The sequence below is a fragment of the Protopterus annectens genome, chromosome 6.part0 (assembly GCF_019279795.1).
Source record: "Protopterus annectens isolate FY-2018-M chromosome 6.part0, PAN1.0, whole genome shotgun sequence".
In the NCBI taxonomy this organism is placed as follows: Eukaryota; Metazoa; Chordata; order Ceratodontiformes; family Protopteridae; genus Protopterus; species Protopterus annectens.
In genome coordinates this window covers 1,249,039,195-1,249,045,025 of record NC_056737.1, presented here as the reverse complement: position 1 = coordinate 1,249,045,025, position 5,831 = coordinate 1,249,039,195, and positions in this window count along the sequence as shown.

Genomic DNA, 5,831 nt, shown 5'->3' with positions numbered 1-5,831 from the left:
AGTAGGCAGATGCAGGCGTGCCCAATATGCCTACGCCTTGGCAAAGAGGGAACGTATAGCACATACTCTGACAGTGTAGGCCCCATGGACTGACACCTCCCTACCTGCACACACAGTGAAATGGATGGCACACAAACATGACCACCTGTAAAGTGTACTGTATGGGTGGCCTCATGTGTGACTCCAACATAGGCAGCCCCCAAACACTGTACACCCAACAGCCAGTGGAGCATGTAACGCCAACACCTGAACAGTATGCGGGTCCTACAGCATACGGCGTTGCTGTATGCCTGCCACGTTCGCCGCAGGATGTATACATATAAATATATATATATATATATATATATATATATGTGTATATATATATATATATATATATATATATATATATATATATATATATGTAGATAGATATAATTATATCTATATAGAAATATATGTACACATATACATATATATACTACAGTTAAGACAGGGAATTAGAGGGATATAAGGTGACTGAGATGTAACCCGCGATATCTGCACATAGTATACATAGTGAAACGACAACCAGAACATCCGGGAGGTCCAACATAAGAGGATACCGCCAACCATGGAACGGGTAACATACCGATATGCATAACCGCGAGGCGGAATGATCACCAGACCACAGTAATGTAACAGTACATGCACGTGTAATAGTATGATGATATGAAGGGAGAGGTAGACACCGCCGCTGGTGTTGCAGTCCATGTAGGTACTGTGTGCAACCGTCCCCATGAGTGCCGTAGTATGTGTACGTGTGCGGTGAGGGTGCCGTGTGCATCGCTGTGTGAGTGTAATGTGTGTGTGTCTGCAACATGTATATGTTGGTGCCACGTTAGAGGCAGAGCAGAATATTAGGTGTAGGCATACGGTAAACTAGCCTCAGGCATATGTACACTACTAGTCCCAAAGTAGTAGTGACAGCCCCACCCTGGCTAGGTGTGTCGCGACATAGAACGATACAAAGTGAATATGTCCCAGATGGTAGCACAGGAATATACCCCATATGAAATGGAAAGGACGTATGTAATAGTCATGCCTGTATGTACGACACCGATATGTTAATTGCAATAAGATACGTCGGCAAAGTCACACATCAATAGGTATGTACCGCGAAAATACGTATGTGCTACCCCAGTACTGACCGTGGCCACGTGTCAGCCTGTAAACACCGCTGTGGGTTCTACAAGTGTCAAACAATCAATTCCCATCTGAATATGTGGCAACCACTGGCAAACAGGCTATCCCAACAACAGGACCACAATGACTGCAAATATCTGGGACAGAATGACAAGGGATAGTTGTCACGTACACACAACCGCTGATATACCACAGATGTTACTGAGGTATACATGCATCAAGCTCACCCGCAGGCGATACTGACACCACATGACAACAGCTCAACCTACAATCCCATAACAAAAGACAATTAACTGTCAATTCTCCAAGTAGGGACGGAGCACACAGACAACTATACTGGTTATGTAGAGATGCAAGGCCCACAAACCGTATCCGTGACGTACAACCACCGACATCCCCCACTGTACATAATAAAGGAATACAAACCGTAACAGCAGCACAAACATACAGTCGGTCAATGACATCTGCACAACCACAACATATCGCGTGGGGGACACAATTAAAGGCGGCTGCATAATTGCATGCGTTGTAGAAATGCAAGCAATAGCCTAGTTACAGTTTTGAATGCAATACTCCGTTATTATACGTCAGCAGGACAGGTACACCCACTTGTTGAAACAAATACTACACCTGTCACACACAATCCATGGGTGACATGAATGCAGACCATACTAGTTACCATGCATAGCAGATGCAGTCACACATAACATAAGACAATACAGACCATCCCCACGAAGGTAGGGCGAATATCCAACGCCCAGGCAGAGAATCCAATTATACCCCAGTATCGATGCATAATTACCGAATGGAGTAGATGCACAGGTGATATGCACGTAATTACTCACGTAGACTTAGCCGCTGATATACCACAGAAGTTACAGGGTATACATGCAGCAAGGCCACCTGCAGACGATATTGGAACCAATTAACAACAGCCCAAGCTACACTCCCATAACAAAAGACTATTAACTGTTAACTCTCCAGGTAGGGATGGAGCACACAGACAACTATACTGTCTATGTAGAGATGCAAGGCCCACAACCCGTGATCCGCCACGCATACAACCACCGATATCCCCCACCATAGATATTAAAGGAATACAAACCGTAATAGCAGGACAAACATACAGTCAGTCAATGACATCTGCATAACCACAACATCTCGCGTGGGAGACACAATTAAAGGCGGATGCATACTTGCATGTGTTGTATAAAGGAATACAACAGCCATGTTACAGTTTTGAATGCAATACTCCGTTATCATTCGTCGTCAGGACAGGGACACCCACATGTTGAACCAAATACTACACCCTACACACACAATCCACGGGTAACATTACTTCGAAATATACCTGTCGCCATGCATAGCGGTTGCAGTTACACATAACATAACACAATACAGACCATCTCCACGAAGGTAGGGCAAATAGCCAACGCTCAGGTGAGGAATCCAATTATACCCCAGTATCAACGCGTAATTTCCGAATGGAGTAGATGCACAGGTGATATGCACGTAATTACTCACTGAGGAACAGCAATTGGTGGGATGAATTCACATGTTGCAGGTATCGACGGATATAAGGATGACTCTCAGGATATTCAAACCGTATGCTCATACCGAACCAGCAGTGTACAACCGAAAGTGAAAGAAAACGGAAAAACGATACACGGAACGAAACACAGAACAAAACACCGACAAGGTATGTAGAACACACGATATGTACGGTTGTGTAACGCATGATGTGTATGACGAAGCTGTACTGTATGTGAATGGTGGTTGTAATTAATTACACTTGTCCGTAATGCAGAAAGTGGTGAAAGGTAGTTATGTAGTGATATCTTGCTGAGCATACCAATGCTTGCGGACACCGTGTGTACAGCAGTGGGATATCATGTACACAGCGGAGACACCACAAGGGATGCCACAGGGCACATTAGAGAGAACAATGCCATACCACACGCCGTTGCTGGCAGTGGATGTCCAACAAGGAAGTGCCATAGCAGGAGATAGGACCTGTATGTATACTGTCACAGCACGCATGTGTATGGGCATATACCGCTGATGTCATAATGAAGGTGAGGCCGACGTGCAAGTATGCCCTGCATTAGGGGATACTATGTGAAATGTGTAATGTAAAGCTGTCTAGGTAGATATGACAGATATCATACACAGTATCACAGGCATATCATGCATAACACAGGTATCGCCTATTGGTATGTACAATAACAGGATACATATGGCCTGTAGGTATGGGACAGAGTAGTAGCATGATAGCTAGCTGAAATGGAAGGGACACCAAGCAACCATGCCCAAAGTACCTGTAGCAGCTGCACAGGTGCACAGTGGGCAACAATGCAGTCTGGCAGGTCCATGTGTAAACACATGTGCAGTGTACACAGTAGTGTCACCTCCCCATGGTAGTGTCCTGTGAACAGCAGAGGCAGGTGTCAACTGCACATCTACACAGTACCGCTGCTGTGGTGGTACCAGGACTACATGTCACCAAACAGCAAGGGAGGTATCACATGAACAGTGCTACTGTGTGTCCCTGCGGGATGTGCACAGGACCTATGTTCCACAGCATGGTGTGTGTTGTGTTTGTGGAAGTAACACAGAAGCCCAGCCCATGCAGTGTGGCGTGTGTGCACATATCCAGGAGCAGTCCGCTCACACTGCCCACCGCAGATGTCATGTATGAGGAGTATATGCATCAGTAATGTGGAGGACATGGGCCGTGGTCAGAGCAGAAGACACCCCTGAGTATGTGGTATGCAGATGTGTACAGATGTGTTGTCCGTATGTCAGCCGCATATGTAAACCGTCTAAGCCTGGTAAACATCATGGCATGACAATGTTGTGCCATGTAAAGCTGTAGCTGTTGTTGAAGGTACACCATAAATGTGGTAGTGTACACTTGACTGTGTGTAGATGTGTGTATTTCAGAGGTACAATGGCTACCTATGTACCAGCATCACACACAGTACAGATAGGTGTGGCCTTGCAGAAGGGTATCCATGCCACAGTGGAATACAGTAACCCCAGGACTGTGTGTGGCATATGTGTGTACAGCAACCATGTACAATGTGATATGTATGTACGGGACCAGTATCCATGTGATAGTCAGCGGGTGAATGTTGTTATGCAAAGGTGATGTGCATGCACCATGTGTCATGCATCCTGATGCCATGATACTCATATGATGTATCCGCCACACTGACACCTGTATGGTTGGTATCGGTATGAGCTGGTGGAGCAATAATGGCGCTTTGGTATGTAGGCGGGATATCTAGGCATGGACAGTACTCTGTGACAGCATGTTCTGTATGTAAGCATATAGTGAACATGAGGGGCCCCATGACTGAGGACTGTGTAATGCCATATGTACCTGACATGTAGTAGGTACTATGGTATGCTCGCACCACTGTGTGTCCTGTCCATGAGCCACATAGCATAACATCCTGAGACACAGGGTATGATGCAGGTGGATGTGTAAGTTGCCATTACCAGAACGTGGAATGGTGCTCAAGGGCAATGTGAGGACAACGCCTGATGTGTTGGCCCCTCGCACCACCCCAACCACCCATGCAACCGTATGACAGGTGGCCAGCATGTGTATGTGCCTTGCTGTGGCATACACAAGCCCAACATGGGTGCAGAAAGGCCTGGAGGCCATCAATGTGTGGGAATCACGTTCGTGAGGATGTGCCCCATTGCCATGCAGAATGGTCCAGTCATGGGTGTATGACTACAGTCCCACACATGCAATGCAGTGCCACCCGTGGGTTGTGGAGAAATGCCGCTGTCGCGGTCAGGGTACACAATGTCCGACAACAGGGTAGCAGTGAATATAGTGGCCTGGTGCAGAGACATATACCGAACAGGTTGGTGGGACATTACAGCCAGGACATCGAATGTGACATCGGGCCAGCGTCCCAGGACATATCATGTGCATGTCAGTACCGTGTACGTGTCCACAGGGACACTACGATGTCCATGTATGGATTTCGACCCTGTAGTGAGTGAGAGGGTGTATTGTCAGTAAGTACGCCATCGCCTGGCACATTGCCAACATTAGCTCGGTCTGCAATGCCTGGGTGACTATTGTATGTAACATCAGATGTGGATGTAGCCAAACAATACAGACATACCACGACAATGCCTGAGGCCCCACACCGCAATGTGTGGCAGTCATGTTTAGGTAGCTAGCCTTGGAGTATGTGAAGATGGACCTCGAGGACCCACCATGGCTGACAAGTGATGCACCCCACACATGTGAATATACACCACTGTGCAACAGCCTGCACATGTGGTTGTACATCATATGTGCATGGAACATGACCACCACAGTGGCGTCTGTGAACAGGTCAGTACCGCCATGTCTCTGTGTGGAATAGCATGGTTTCTGCAATTGTGTACATGCTACGGAAGTGCACTGTGGTATGTGTCAGCATATGTATGTGCACTGTCCATCTGCTGGGGTGGCATGTCGTTAACAACTGCTGTCAGCAGACGTCAGTAGTACTGGTTGTAGTACACATGTTCCGTGTATGCTGCGATGGGTGTGTTTCCAAGGTGTGGCTGGCAGGGCCATGTAGCATATGTGTTTAATCCACCGAAGAGAGGATAACCCCAGGTGCATCACACCAGTCACATGGAGGTATTGTGCA